Below are 16,483 nucleotides of genomic sequence, written 5' to 3' on the forward strand. Positions count from 1 at the left end.
AGGATGCTCAGGGGCCTGGAGACTGAGCCCTGTGAGGAAAGACGGAGGGACCTGGGATTCAACAAAGACAAGTGCACAGTATTACATCTGGGCCACAAAAATGGGAAGCACAAATACTGGATGGGGGATACACTTCTGGGCAGTAGTATATGTGAAAGGGATCTTGGGGTAAGAGTGGACCGTAAACTAAATATGAGCAGTCAGTGTGATGCGGTGGCAAAAAAGGCTAATTCAATCCTGGGTTGTATCAAAGGGGCCATAGCGTCGAAATCGCAGGAGGTCATAGCCCCTCTCTATACTGCCTTGGTCAGGCCACACCTGGAATATTGTGTGCAGTTCTGGAGGCCTCACTTCAAAAAGGATGTGGACAAAATCGAGAGGGTGCAGAGGAGAGCGACAAGAATGATCAGGGGTCTGGAGACTGAGCCCTACGAGGAAAGGCTGAGGGCCTTGGGAATGTTTAGTTGGGAGAAGAGGAGGTTGAGGGGGGACATGATTGCTCTCTTTAAATATTTGAAAGGCTGTCATTTGGAGGAGGGCAAAGAGCTGTTCCTTTTGGCAGCAGAGGGTAGGACCCGAAGCAATGGGCTTAAATTACAGGAGGGAAGCTACCGGCTGGGCCTTAGGAAAAACTTCTTCACATTAAGAGTAATTCAGCAGTGGAAGCAGCTGCCTAGGGGTGCAGTGAGTTGTCCTCACTGGCAGGAGCGGCTGGAGGAATACTTGTTGGGGATGCTTTAGGCTGTTCCTGCATTAGGTAGGGGGCTGGGCGAGATGTTCTGTAAGGCCCCTTCCAACTCGAGGATTCTATGACTTGAAAAGGAACACGGCACTGCTTCATCGAATGCACATTTTGCCAGAAGTCAGTCCCACTGAAGTTAAGGGCACCTCATCCCAAGTAGGCCAGGCGTGTGTTGCAGCTCGGGCTCCGGCCAAGGCTGGAAGCGCACATTCAGCATGACGTGCCATACTGCTGAAAATGTTCACTCCGAGCAGTGGCGTCATTACACTGTGCATTTCACCACTTGCGCCCGTCACAGAATGGGAGGAAAACCCTCAAAGTGATGACATCACAAGTCGAGGTACAGATTACTGTAAACTCATCTTATAGATCCCACCAATGTTGGCTAGTAAGTGAGCAGGGCTGTCAGAACTCCAATTAATACTAGGGCTGCCAGGCGTGACCGAGGGGAAGCGGAGACTTCTGGTTTGGGGAGGAGAGGGGGTCAGTGTACCCGGCACAATGACATCACTTTCAGCACAACCCAGAAGTGAAATCATCATGTTGGGAATGACACTCTACGCTTTGCCTCAAACTCTATGGTTTAATGATAGAGTTTGGCGAATGCTGGAGTGGCACTCAGTATCATGACAATCACTTCCAGGTCATGCTGAAAGCACTTCACTGTGCCATGGTCACAGTTTGTGCCCCCCATTTCACCCAGGCATTGCCTCCCACCACTTGCTCAGAAAGTAGGATTTAAACTCTTGTCTCTTGGCTCCGAAGCCAACCTTTCCCCCCTCTGAACCACTCTAATACGCAACCCCTCAAGAGAACAACAACCACAGTCTACAAATCATTTCTTTGATAAGCAGAACCACTCTGTTCAACTGGACTGCTGCAAACAATTGTGCAATGTTAAGAGGAGCCACCAATTTAATCTACATTCACTCTGCTGTCTAATTTCAATAACATCTAGGTGAATTATAGGCAGGCCTTCAGCATTGTTTGCGGTTGAAATATTTGCAGCTTCTGCAAAATAATTTGTGAGTCTGCTGGTGCCATAATTAATTCATATCACAAATAGGTGTTCTCTTGCCATTATTTAATATTAATAGGCTGCAGGAAATGCTCTTTTATTATGTATAAATAGTTTTTCTCTCTTTTCTTGGCAGCGTGAACTGCAAAAATTGTGGGGAGAGGGCCACATTGCATTTATGGACTATGCACATATTTGACCTTCGTTGACAGACCACAGTCCAGTAACTTATGTATATTGATGTGGAACGCGAAAGAAAAATCTCTAGACCAGCCCCGCACAGTTCAGGACACAACTTCTTCCCAGAGCATTCCAGACTGTGCGGGCCAGACGGCTGGCCCACTTACCCTTTTCTGCGCGGTTCCGTGCGTGCTCGCGATGAAGCATCGTTGCTTCCAAGTAAGGTCACACTCATGCCCTCCCATATTCCACAGACAAAAATACGGACACTCAGCACTCTATGGGTCTGATTACATAATGCATTAAATGCAAGTGGAGCTGGGGAAAACCACAGCCCTACTCACATGTAATGTGCAACCTGGGGCTCGCCTTAAAAATAGTGTGGAGGTGCCAAATGGGCTCCCAAGTGTGTAGCACAGCAGCAGGAGGGGGCTTCAGCATCCCCTCTCTTCTGTCCTATGTGCTTTCAGTAGAAAAAAAATGATAGGGGGAGTGGGCTGTTGGTCCCACTGCCAGTTCTATGCATCTCCCGGACAGACGTGTATCACCTAACCAGGCCCCAATTCTGATTCCAAGCCATGCCTTTCATTACAGCCTAAGACTCAATAGCACTGACTTTATGCTGTCCTTGCTTATTATTCTTTAAGGGCCTGCACTTTACTAAATGAAAAGCTAAGAGGCAGGGCAGACTGGCCATTTAACTTTCAGGGAAATTCCCTGGAGGACCATTTCTCTAGAGAGCTAGTGGGAGTCAGGAGCAAGCAAGCCAACCCCCAGCAACACCACTAACATGTCGGGGTCCTTGGCTCAGACCCTTCATTAGCAATGATAATTGGTGTCAGCTCACCAAATGGGTCCTCCCGCACTGCTGCCAAATTTAAGGAGGAAGCAACGGAAAACCTAATGCACACTGTTAGCGTTGGTTAACTGAGAGTCTCTCTACACGAGATGCCTCGGCGCATGTTCATCAAGTACAGGGAGACACAAAGTTAGCCAGGAAGCATAGTTTAAAAAGACAGAGCAGGTGGAGATTGCTCCTCAGAGGGTTTGTTAATTTCATCTTCGCTTCCCCCAAGGCTCTGTCAATTTCATCTCTCCAGTCTAAAACTGTGTGGGATGGCAACCAGAGGGCAGCAAGGAGTGGAAATGGGCTGGAGCTGCCTTCCAGAGCTGGGCTTGGACCTGAAGAGGTTACAGTGGGCTAAAGTTTCCCTTCTGGCATTTCACTGCCCCTTCACACAGCTCCAGTGTATAGCAAAGCCTTTGCCCTGCCGCCAACTTTGCTTTTTCAATCTACCCTTTCCAGCTACCATTGCATCTCCTGACACATTTTCTTCATGTGTCATATGTCTCCTGTAGAGACACTCTGAGATTCCTCCTTTAGTGCTGGCTTCTAGCACACCAGGTGATGCTTAGACTGGCTTACTCCACTGCTCAAGCCACCTTGAGCCCTGGGGAAAGGTGTGAGGTAAAGATCTAAATATGTCCCTAAACAAATAAACATTTGCTTCCCAGTCCACTCCTGCCATCTGGGTTTTGTTCTTTCGGTTAACATTCGCAGAGCGCCAAATGGAGGGTGGCGGACTGCACAATGCGCTGTGTGCTTGCCTTTACAAGGATGTGGGTGAAGACAAGAGACATCCATTCCCCATTCAGAGTTGTAATGTAATAATAACAATAACAACATTCAATTTATATACCGCCCTTCAGGACAACTTAACACCCACTCAGAGCGGTTTACAAAGTATGTTATTATTATCCCCACAACAAACACCCTGTGAGGTGGGTGGGGCTGAGAGAGCTCTGAGAGAGCTGTGACTGACCCAAGGTCACCCACCTGGCTTCAAGCAGAGGAGTGGGGAATCAAACCTGGCTCTCCAGATTAGAGTCCTGCTGCTCTTAACCACTACACCAAACTGGCTCTCTAGAAACTCTGGGAAGGGGGCTAAACCTGGAAGAACTCTAGCAGCCCACACTCTTTTTTTTTAAAGTAAGAGCAGTCGTATTCACAAAAGGCAAAAAAAGAAACTATAATTTACTAAAAATAGGGGCAGTGACCCATGGTAAAGATAGAATATGTCTGGAGCAGATGCACAGATTGAAGCCTTACACACGGATTAGCTGAACGCGGACAGAAAAAACGATCAGAGTTTTTCTGTCCGTTGACAAGAATGATGTCAATCGGGCACTTCTGATGCCGAGAACCTTTTGAGACCTTTTTTTTTTCAAAATCCACACAACCAGGAATATTCTGCAACACCATTAGTGTCATGTTCACTTTTTTGTGTTATGACAACTAGCGTGCCGGGCTTTGATGGGGAGGGCAAGCACATGTCTGCAAATGTTTAAAAATCTGTAGAAGTGGGCAAGGCCTCTTCCAGGGAAGCCAAGTTGCCCTCCATCTCAGAGCTCGGTAGGAATTCTCTGGGCATTGTCATGCGATAAAAGCAACTAAACTGTAGGCACATTATTAAGAATTATTCCTCCAGTGCTACTGTTTATTTCATTTACTAAATGCCTTAAGGCTCCTTTCTTATGGGAGCACTTGAGACTAATCCAGCTAACCCAGAAACATCTCTGTTCATTCTATGTCTTTGGAGGGAAGTTCTGCTCTCAAAGTAGAGTGATCTGGCCCACTACTGGAATCACATATGGGGCTTACAGTTACGGTTGCCAGGTTCTTATACCCTCCCGGCAGGAAGGGGGAGGGAACCTGGCACTTGCCTCCTGCTGGTCGCGTGCTCTCCCTTCACGGGCACACCTGCGTGATGTCACTTCCAGAGCCCACCTTTAGAGAGGACTGGTTCAAGATATTTGGTTGCACCATGCGAGGCCCACCTCCTGTGCCAGCAAGCCACAAGGCCAGGAGACGACAAATGTTACCAGCTGGGAAGGAGTGAGCCAAACGTCCGCAGTGCATCTTTACTGGGTGGCCCCAAGCTGGCCCAGTTCGGAGCCAGAGACATGGAGCTCCCCTGAAATTCTCTGTCCAAACATTGCCCCATGCTTCCAGCCCATTAGCAATCTTTCAGCAAAAAACCCCCACTGAAGTCATTCCAGGAACACTCGGATGTGGAATAAATAACTACTTCAACAATATTTCAGAAACCTCTGGCGGTACATCCTGGGGACGGTGAAGCAGAAGGAAACGTAGACAGTATATTTCCTCCCAACAAGCCCAGGAAAGCACACAGACAGCTGCCTCTTCTGCTGACACAGCTTTCCCCCAGCAACCTAAGTTTAGCCAAACCAGCACTGGTGGTTTTGCTGCATTGGCTAATTTGAGCCTTCTCAGAGGCACCTCCAGTTTGGCCTCCTCTGCAGTGTGGCCGGGGGCGGGCGGGGAGGAGTGTATGTTACTGGGACCATCACAGTGCGTACAATCATGCACACAACTCCTACCAAGGCCCTTTCACTTCCCCAACAATTTTATTTTGGAGTCTGCTGATTTCCACAAACCTCCGTCAAACAGCTATTTGGGGAAAGGGGCAGCCTCGGAGCACCAGGCCGCCCCGAGGGTGTTTTGAGGACCTGCACAAAGGCCCAATTCACTAAAGTGGTCAACCTGCGTCTGAGCTGTAAAATGTTAGGTTGCAAGGGGCTCGTAGGATTAACACGCCCTCTATTTAAAAACATCTCTGCACATAGGGAGCTAGCTAAACCTTCTCCCCTCACGTGCTACTTTTCTAACAGCAAGGAATTTTTTTTGTAGGAGGAGCATTTGGTTACCCGTAGACTGAAATGGTACAGCTCGGATGCCAGTTTACTGCTCAGAGAGAACTAGGGGAAAGGTTCCGCAAAGGAGAAGGAAAAGCAATTAGTAGACAGGATGCCAACCCTTTTGTGAGGCGTGGATTACCTGGCAAAGCCGCAGCACCTCAGGTCCTGCCGGCACAAAAGCATGAGCTAAACTCGCGCCTGCCTTTGGTTGGTTCCAACTGTGTGCGTCATCCCACCATGTGTTTGCAGGCTGCACAGCGGTTTTAAAAAAGGTCCAGCCACATTGATGGAGAACTGGCCTATCTGTTGGTACGACCCGTGGCGACCTGAGTAAGACTGCCATGATCAAAGGCAGTGCCACCTCCGAATGCCAAACGCTGGGAACAAATGATGTATGCTTTGCCTACGACCTTCTCAGAGACGTCTAGTTGGCCACTGATGGAGGCAGGCTACAGGACTGGGATAAGCTTGTTTGGACCCAGTAGGTCTTAAAAGTCCAAGCCATTTTTCCTATTCATATGAAGAGTAACGCGAAACCCTCCCCTCCACGCTCAGAGGGAATGGCACAGGAGAGAACTTTAGGATTGCACAAGGCACCTTGGATGAGCGGGCAGTTAAACGAGACTAGCGTTGAGGAGGTTTGGGCTGCAGCCCTTGCTTATCTGTGGGAGCCAGGCCAAGCCTCAGCTCTCAATCTGAAAAACGGGAACCAGGGTGAATTTGGCACTGTGCTGCCCTTAGAACAGGGGTACTGTGAGGGCAAACAACTAAACCTTTGTCTGCCCTGGAAAAGCCATTACAAGTCAAAGGAGACACACAGGTCATGAAGGACCGTTGACCTGACTTGGCAGAAGGCAGCCTCACTGTACGCTTTTGCAATAGAGACAGCGAAGCACTGTCAAGGTGTCAGCTTGGTTTCCTGCCTGCACAACAACACCAGATGACACAAAGCTGTGTCTGACCTGGTGGAATTCGTAAAGTGAAAGATGGAAACTCTTGTTCAAAGACAGTTCCATCTGATTTCACCGTGTAGTTCTGTTCCTGCTGAGATCTGCAAGACGGAACACTGGAAATGGAGCCATTTGACTTGCCCGGCTGCATCAAAGGCAGGATGCGAGGAGAAGACAGAGGGGGAGAAGCATTTGCAGAAAAAGTCCTGCCTAGACCTGGCAGGAAAGCTCAGCTGACATCCCCGTGGGCAATGCTCTGGTCAGCTGCAAAGGACGCTCAGCAGGCATTAGAGGTCACAAAAGGCTTGCATTAAGAAGCAGGAAAATTCAGTAACTTTCAGAGCAAAACATCTGGGCTACTTACAGTAGCTAGGTCAGCTTTCCAAAGTCTTCCAGCTGCCTCAGTTGGTGTGGCTCGATATTCACTTTAGTTTAGACAGGAAGGGACTCAGAGGTGCCTTGCCTTCCTAAAATTTGCACGGAGCCAGTGCCCTCCCATTTTCTGGCACACTTTTCAGCGGTGCCATTGGCCTGAAACCCTCCTCTTCCCCCCTTCCCTCTTTTCTTACTCAACATTTTGGATTCAGACTCAGAGAGGCGGAGTCAGGAGCTGTTCTGTCAACACTCACACACACACTCACACACACACACCCTCCACAGACGTAAAAGAGCTTCCAGAAGCAACAGCCGTGATCTCTGTAGATCTGCCAGCTCCTCCTCTTACCACTGCAGTAGTGCATTTAACCACCGCTTGCTATGGAGAAAGGGGTTCACAGATTTGGGGCTCGGCTTAACCTGCCAGCCGTAATCTGTAAAAATTGCCGAGCCCTCCTGCCCTCAAGAGGGGACAGTGTAGCTGCCACATCGCTGGGCTTTGGAGCAGGCGTAAGGCAGGGGTCCCGCTCGATGGCAGAACACGCAGAACTCGCAGGTTCAGTCCCCACCGTCCCTACCTTAAAGGATCAGGTTGCAGGAAATGTGCTTGAGACTCTGGGGAGTCACTGCCAGCCAAAGCAGAGAATACTGACCTTGAGTGGCCGAGCTCGGGAGAAAGCAGCTTCATGAGTTCAACAAGCCTCAGTGTGAATTGCCGCGGCCTGCTCCAAAGCCCGTTCTCCTTGCGCTCAACGGAGGCACTTGTTCCTGGCAAGCCGGGGGGTAGATTTGAGGAAGCTTGTGAGAAGATAACAGTAGCAGGTGGTGACGCCTGACCTTCATTCTGAGAAAGGCTTGGCCGGTTGATTTCTGCACTTCGAACTGCATTTAAGGCACAAGAACAGGTTGGGTGAGTTTTTCCCTCTGGTGATCGGCAAGTTTGCAACCTTTAGCTGCTCGACTATTTTCTGTCCGCAGTGAAAACCTTCTCCTTCTCCTAAGGGCTCAAGGCAGACCTTGTCTTGCATTTCTCTCTGCGTGGCAAGGTTGCCCACTTGTCCATTTAGCGAGTGGCTGGATCAGCAGCCACAGGGAAACCACGCAAGCCTGCCTTTATACAGAAAACACGACACTCAGCTACTGGGGGACACTTTCCACGGCTGAAATCCAGCCCTGGAAGGAATTTTGCAACAAAGGTTGGGAATTCATCAGATCTGCAGCCTTGAGCAAGATTTTGCAGAAAACCTGCGTGACAAGCGAAGCCTACTAGACAAGCTGCTGGGTAGCCCTCGCAAAAGTCGAACCCGTCACCCGAGCTTCCCCTTTTCAGGTTCAACGCTCTTGAGGCTCTTTCCATTTCCTCCTCTTAGCAGCGCTTCACCAGTCACCTGCCGGCTGCCCTGCTTCTGTCTTCCAGGCCGTAATGCACCTATTATGAACTCCACGGGCTGGAGAAGTAGTTGGCTTCCCTATGGCTTTGTGCTGGAACATGTTGTTCTGTTTTTTTTTTATGCACAGCCTCCAGAGGAGGTGTCCTGAGCTTCCTGAGATTAGACATGCCTGGTCAGGAGGGGAAAAAATGGCAGAGTAAGAAAGTTACAGCAAAAACTTTTGAAATCCTAGCAGAGAGATTGAAGAGTTCACTCCCAAACTTTTAAAGAAATCTTTTTCTGTCATGAGACCAGACCTAGCACTCTAAATCACAGTAAGATCAAGATGGGTAGCCGTGTTGGTCTGTCTGTAGCAGGAGAAAAGAGCAAGAGTCCAGGAGCACCTATAAGACTAACAACATTTATGGTAGGGTATGAGCTTTCGTGAGTCACAGCTCAAGATATCTTGGTATCTCCAGATATCTTGGTATTTGAGCCCACTGTGACCTCTCCAGGCCAAGCCCAGCTCTGGAAGGCAGCTCCAGCCCATTTCCATTCCTCGCTGCCCTTTGGTTGCCATCCCACACAGTTTTAGAAAGGTGAGGTGAAATTGACAGAGCCTTTGAGAAGCAAAGATGAAATTAACAAACTCTCTGAGGAGCGATCTCTGCTGGCTCTGTCTTTTTAAACTACGCTTCCCAGCTAACATTGCATCTCCCTATACTTGAGCATCCCATGTACGATGTCTTGTGTAGAGAGACTCTGAGATCTGATGAGATCAGCCTATTCCATGCTGGCTTCCCTCCCACATGCTCAGCGCTCTGGCTGTTATCCAGGCAGAGACCTGGTAGTCAGACCAGGAGATGAGGAATCTACAGGGTGCCTAGAGAGGTGGAAATGGGCTGGGACCACAGCAGCGCCCCTCTTCCACTCAGGGGCCCTGAGTGCTCACCAGAAGGGGCACCGGCATGCAGACACAGCACCCGAATTCCTGCAGATCCCAGCTTGAAAACCCAGAAGACCAGAAAATGCTCCCAAGTTTCTTGTCTCCCACCCAGTCCCAAAAGAGGAGGGCAAGAAGCGAAACCCCGTCTAAATCAGAAAAAAACCAGTTCTTTCTAGGCAAGTAGCTGCTTGCCAGGCTCACGAGCTTAGCCACCCTGAGGCACAGCACATAGGCAGTGGGGTTTTTTTGGGGGGGGGGGGAAGAGGTCTTGTCTGCATAATATCCATATAGCGTGCATCCGCTTACTGAATGGCAGAGAACAGAACAGCATTATAGGAGGCTGGGAAGGCAAACCTATAACAGACAATCCGTCCAAAGCTGCAATCTCTCCCCACAGGCGATAAGGAGAGCAAAAAGAAGAACTGCAACATAAAGCAGAATGCAACTCTGTTCTCGTGATTGTGATTTCAGTTCGTCCCTAAAACATGCATTTGTCTGGAGGCATCCCATTTGTTAATCGCTGCCCAAGCGGAATGATTAAAACGTGGCAACCGTAACATTCTGTTTAGGGTGCCTGGCGGTGCAACTGCGGTTTACCACATTGGGATTTTTGGCAGACATCCACCGTGCTTTTTCACGGTCTTGCGCTGCTCCTGGGTGCTGTCCACAGAGGAAAGGGTTGTGAAGATTACAGAGAAAAAGCGTTTCAAGTTAGGCTGTAAAGGTGAGTATGAATTCACTGCAGGGAATGTTTTATGAAGAATGCAGAAAAGAGAAACTTTCTACGTCCAAACTGAAAACAATGATGTGAAATGAACAGCAGTAAAACTGCTGGAGAGGGAGGATCGTAGTTTCCAAGGTATTCCGAGCTTCTTCTTGCTAATGCTGCCCCCTAGAGACCCAGAGTCATATTTTACAACTGTTCAGCCAAGAAGGGGACCAAGAACGGACACCGGCCGTCATCAGCGTCACCGGCTTGTTGTGACATGCTCAAGGCATCTAGCTGGAAACTAAACTCTGGCTTAGAAGGACCCTCAGCCTGACCCAGGAGGATCCACATAGGTTCAAAATCTAGGACGACAGTTTACAGATTTGGGAATTTGAGTCCAAAATCGTCCCACTGAAGTTAGTTCCCATTCTTCAAACTGGTATTGGCTGCATCTCAGAAAGTGTCCACATCACCTGGTCACCTGATAACCTCTTCTTTTAAGCCTTTCTGCCTCTAAGTACCTTTCTTCAAATCGCCGTTTCCGTCCTATTACAAATTGTCTTCACTTGAAAGGCTGCAATTCTAAGCGTACTTGAAAGCAACTTAACATTAAAACCGGTGGGACTGTCTTCAGAGTAAATATCATTCGTTTTGGGTTGTCAGGCTTGGCAAATTAATGTTTGTTTGTTCATTTGGGAGGCAAGCCGGTGGAAAGATTCTCCCCCCAATACATTATACAAAGATGGCACATCATATCACTGGCACAGAACCATTGCTTGTTCAAAATATTTTTGCTGCCTGGAAAGCCTCCTAGAAAAGTGTCCAGAGCGTTGGAAACAAGAGCTGTTGGCAGAGGGCCAGGCACCGAGGCTCCGTGCTGGGGACAAGCAAGGGAGGTGTGGGGGGACAGCCAGCTTGTTTGGCCTTCTCTTCCCGGACCCTTCCTCTTCCTTGTCCCTCAAGATGGGTAACTCCAGGCAAGGGAAGGGGGGGCAACAGGAGGTGGTTGGCCCAGCAAGCTTCCTCCTCCCTGCCCTCCTCTAGCTTGTTGAGCATGCATCTCTGCAGCCAATGCTCTTCTCCAGACAGCAAGTGGTACACCTAAGATACGGCTTTCTTCTTTTCTTGGAGGCAGGCGCACAGATACTGTGGTCATCGTGCCATGGCCCTACACACTGCTGTACACTCTTATCATTATCTTTGGCAGTTAGATGATTCCATCTGTAGAGGACAAGCAGGCACCAGAAACAGATGTAATGCCTGTACGGTATGGAAAGAGAGGATTCTTTCTTCTACTAGAGGAGTTAGCCGTGTTAGTCCAGTAGCACCTTTAAGACTCACCAATTTTATTGTAGCATAAGCTTTCGAGAATCAGGTTCTCTTCGTCAGATGCATAGTACAGAAACTGGTCAATTATAGAAGAGGAGGGGAGGAGAGAGAAGATGCAGTTAGGGGGGGAGAGGGAGGGTGCAACCAAAACATTCCTTTGCTAGTAAATGTAGTAGATGTTTACACTTACTAGCAAAGGAATGTTTTGGTTGCACCCTCCCCCTCCCACCCTAACTGCATCTTCTCTCTCCTCCCCTCCTCTTCTATATTTGACCAGTTTCTGTATTATGCATCTGACGAAGAGAATTTGATTCTCGAAAGCTTATGCTACAAATAAATTGGTTAGTCTTAAAGGTGCTACTGGACTCTTTTTGATTTTGCTACTACTAACAGCCATCATCCCATTTTTTCCCCGCTCCAGTATCCAATCTCTGCTCTGTGTCTAAAAAGTAACGCCATTTGAGCTCTTCGTTGTCTTTTGAGGTGCGTCCAGTCTCAACCATATCCCAGTTACTAAATCACCAACTTAGAGTTTAAGCACACAGGCCATTGTATATGCAAGGAAATCAGCCCATAAACAAACCTTCTTAATGACCTTGAAGCTGCACGGAGATGTGTCGGAGTAAGTGTGCTGGAATGTAGATGGGCTCCAACTGCCCAGAAAATACAAATCCATCTTGTTGGACAGCACCGATTTTTTACTGATAACTTTCCTTCAGAATGCCTGTCCTTCTGGCAACATCACGGCTTCCGTGTTATGGACAAGTGAATCTGATGAGATTAAATGCTTTACAAGAAAAGAGACACTTTATGGGCTCCGGATAAGATTTTGCCCTTGAATGAAAGCAAAGCTACAAAATGCAGTCCTGGAATTTGAAGATCCAGGCTCCGAGGTAGTCAAAAGTACCTAAAGACCATCATTTCAAGGTCATTTTTATACCAAGTTGGTGTAAACTTCAGACGCATTTCTCATGTGCACTTTGCAACCCAACAATCACGAGGGCCGCTGTAAACATGAGGGCCCCACGTGGCACGGCAGCCCCTCTGCCCAGACCCTTGTCATTTGTTCTTCAAGAACCTTTGACCTGCAGGTGCCAGAGGTGGGATAGGGATGCATCTAGCTTGTTATTATAGCAGGGTAAAGCAATGAAGGTTGGAGTTCCCCTAGGCACTTTCAAGAGGAAGTAGCCAACTGCCTGAATACTCCAGGAGGACATCAATCAAGGCTCTTTGTTTGAACCTCCAGAGCTCCTCCTCACACCTTTGGCCATAAACAGCAACCCAGGTTTGCAGGAAAACATTAATCAAAATCGCCTTGTCTGGGAACAGGACCGATTCCATTGCCAGAGCCACCCCTGGATGTCCGCTTGGGAACCTGCAGTGTCAGCAACAAGGAAGTCCACCGGGACATCAGCAACACTGCGTGGGCCCTTTAAGGCCCCCAACTCAACCACCGCCAACAGCTGCCAAGCCAGCCAGGACAACAACAACAGCAAGGAAGAAGAATGCCGCAGCAGCAGTAATGCAGCCGGGGCCTTTTATTGCCCCACTTCAATCACCGCCAACACCAGCTGGCAGTTTAGCTTGTCCAGGGCAACGGGGCGGGACAGGGGGGGCGAAGAGCCTGCAGGTACAGCCCAGAATTCCCTTGCGGTTTCAGGAGGCTGCTAGTTCTCACAAGGTTTTGTTCACCCTCTGAGTTAGGCACTAATCTGTCTAGAAAGGTGGTATATAAACCACACAGTTGTTGCTGTTGTTGTTATTTGACCCCACTAAGGTCCTGTAACTTCTTGTTTTACAGTCCAGAAGTGACGTCGTTGGGGCTTCTGGAGTGCAGATGCCAGTATCGCAGCTGCAGGTACCTCTACAGAGCCCCAGGTCACTTTCACCATTAGGGCGGCAGCAGCAGCCGACGCCCAGGCACAGCCCAGGGGAGCAGCCTGTAGCCACCCAGCTGACTCACCCTTTTCCTGCTGTTGCCCAGGCAGCTCCATCTCAGCCAGGTCCATAGGAGATTGCCGGCAGCATGAGCCGGGCAGGCACAGGTCCCAAGCTGCCAAGGGAGCCACCGGAGAGGCCCCAGAAGCAGCAGGGGCAAGCCAAGCAGAGAGCAGGATGCCCCGCCCTGGGCTGGGATGGAGGGGGTGGGGTCAGGAGACTGCAGAGGCTACCCAGCCCTCCCATTGGATAGGCTGGGAGAAGGGCCACTCAGGGAGGCTGGGTCAGGATTGGGAGAAGATCTAGGGAGGTGGGGCAAGGGGGATCCTTTAAAGGCAGGTTCTGTGAGGGCCAAGGAGGAACTGCAGGGAGAGGCTGCTGGCGTGTGCTGGCATTCCCAGGGCAGGAGAAGGAACAAGGCAGTGCAACCCCCTTTCCCTGCCCATCTGAGGCCTGGAGGACACCTGCCTGGGGAGCTGGCAGGATGGCAGACAGTCAGGTGGGCTGCCGGTGAGGGAGGAGCTCCACAAGACCATCAGTCCATTTGTGGGCTACTGTTGGGGATCTGAGGCAGGAGTGGCATTCGTTATCATCCATTCTTCCACAATCAGGACCTTTGTAGGTCCCCCCTCAGCACGTTTCCTGTGCTTCTTTAAGTGCCCCTTTTACCAGAGGAAGGCTGAACTACGCTATCACAGCCTGGATCCCAGATTCACACAAATGGGGTTGCAGATCCTAGGGTTGCACCAATCAGAAAACCACCACAAACCCACCCATGGGGAGCCAGGTTCTGAAGCTTCGGTCCAATGCCGTCACAGATCCTAGTTTTGCACCAAGGTAGGTCAATATCAAGGCTCCTCCACAGGCACTCCATTGGGTGCACAAGAAGGGCACCTGAAGCCCTCCATTTTTTAGTTGGTTCCCCTCCAGAATTTCTTCCAACTGTCAGTCCCTGGCCGTTAAATCCCCAAGTTCTCCACAGTTAACACACAGGTTTGCCAGTTGAAGTAACTTTATAAGAGATCCATTCGGTACAAGGTGTTCAGACAGTGAAATTGGCAAAAGTGACGTATGTAGGGCTAGCAGTGTTAGTTATAGGGGATATTCCCGCCCTTGGCAAAGAGGCCCGTTAACAGGGGGAGGGATTGGAGTGAGACATGGTTTTAGAGTAGACAGTGTGAAAGATGAACTTTTCTTTGGTTCTCAAGAAAGATACATTTCGAGCCAGTTTCAGCTGGCAGTCAAGGACACTGGCTCAGCGGAGCGAGAAAGAGAAAACCTACTGGCAATGCAGCAATAAAGAACTTCCCATACTCTCAGAGACCAGAGGCAGATCACATATACATTCATGGCAGATATGCAGGAGGCATATATGACGCCAACAACCGCAAGCATGAAATCACCAAACCTTTGCTCTTCAAGACAGGCAGAGCGTGAGTTCTTCTCCATCATTCTGCTCTTCTTCCCGAATGTAGCCCTCCACATCCTTTTACCCATTCACTTCTTACTCGCTTCTGCATCTCCCGTTTCAAGCTGGTCTGCCTTACTGCACAGCACTGCCTTGTACTTTTGCAACTCCACATCCTGTGTCTCTTGCACAATGCCCACCTGGGTGGTTTGCTGTTCACATTGTCATTTAATGTGGCATTCCTATTCTTGTCGCATTGATATTATCATTCAATTTTCATATTCCTAGTCCTACTTGCTTTGTTCACTGTACATCTTATACTGTATAATCACATTGTTCTTCGCATTCTCGTTCGGTTTTGTACTCCTGGTCTTATTGCACTGTTCATTGGATGTCCTATATTATATTACTACTCCCCCCTTCTCTTTCTGTTCTCTGTAATCTGCTTTGAGTCTCAGTGAGAAACGTGAGCTATAAATAAGCTAAGAGCAGCTGTGAGGGAGCTAGATAAGATCCTTGAAGATAAAAAGGTGTCTCTCTGGGAACCAAGATCAAGATAATCCAAACTAAGGTATTCCCCATTGCTATATAGGGATGTAAAAGTTGGACAGTGAATAAAGCTGGCAGGAAGAAAATTGATTCATTTGAAATGTGGTGCTGGAGGAGAGTTTTGTGGATACCATGAACTGTCAAAAAGACAAATAAGTGGGTACTACATCAAATCAAGGCTGAATCCCTCCGAGAAGCTAAAATGACAAAACTGAGGCGATCGTACTTTGGTCACATCATGAGATGACAAGAGAGCCATTTTGGTGTAAGAGCAGCAGGACTCTAATCTGGAGAGCCAGGTTTGATTCCCCACTCCTCCATTTGAAGCCAGCCGGGTGACCTTGGTCAGTCACAGCTCTCTGGAGCTCTCTCAGCCCCACCCACCTCACAGGGTGTTTGTTGTGGGGATAATAATCACATACTTTGTAAACCACTCTGTGAGCATAGTTTGTCCTGAAGAGCGGTATATAAATTGAATGTTGTTGTTGTTCTCTGGAAAAGTCAATAATGCTAGGAAAGGTGGAAAGCAGCAAGAAAAGAGGAAGACCTTAAATGGGATGGTTTGACTCAATAAAAGAAGCCACATCCTCCAGTTTGCAGGATCTGAACAAATCTGTTATTGATAGGATGTTTTGGAGGTCTTTCATTCATAGGGTCACCACAGGTCGGAGGCAACTTGACAGCACATAAAACACATACAAATAAATGCTGCAAGCTGGTCCCTCTCCTGGCTAGGGATCCCTTTCTTCCTGTCCAGAACTCCTTCCCCACACCTCACTACACTGTATGGTCCCATTCTGGGGCAACCCCTCACCTGCCTCTTCCCTTTGGATTCAACAACAGGACTTCAACAGGAAAGAAGAAACCTTAAGACCCTCCCTTTTCTAGAGCCTGTTGTATTTTTTTCCTACAACGGGCTACGTCGCTAGTGTAATAATAATAACATACTTTGTAAACTGTTCTGAGTGGGCATTAATTTGTCCTGAAGGGTGGTATATAAATCGAATGTGGTGGTGGTGGTGGTGGTGGTGGTGATGATGGTGATGATGATGCCCCCTAGCACTGGGTTTCAGACGTTTACTGCCTCTGAATATGGAAGTTCCTTTAATCACCACGAGTAGCAGCCACTGACGGACCAATCGAGTCTGCCTGTGACAGAATCCCAAGATTCAATATGGCTCCAGAGAGCCACCTAGAGCACCTGGGTTCTTGGACCCCTGGGGTTTACATGAGAATAGCGCTTCATACT

General features: G+C 48.9%; 1 protein-coding gene across 2 annotated transcripts in view; it reads right to left on the reverse strand.

Annotated features, from left to right (window-relative positions):
• Nucleotides 1-7,739, reverse strand: part of SLCO2B1 (solute carrier organic anion transporter family member 2B1) — a 70,040-nt gene extending 62,301 nt beyond the window's left edge. The window contains exon 1 of one of the 2 annotated variants that reach the window (XM_054973131.1): nt 7,639-7,739. The gene's annotated coding sequence lies outside the window, so the exon portion shown is untranslated. Of the gene's footprint in view, nt 1-6,974; nt 7,037-7,638 lie in introns of those variants that run through there. The other variant, XM_054973130.1, reaches the window with a different exon arrangement.
• Nucleotides 7,740-16,483: the final 8,744 nt, after the last annotated feature.

This window comes from Eublepharis macularius, chromosome 3 (genome assembly GCF_028583425.1).
Source record: "Eublepharis macularius isolate TG4126 chromosome 3, MPM_Emac_v1.0, whole genome shotgun sequence".
Taxonomy (NCBI): domain Eukaryota; kingdom Metazoa; phylum Chordata; class Lepidosauria; order Squamata; family Eublepharidae; genus Eublepharis; species Eublepharis macularius.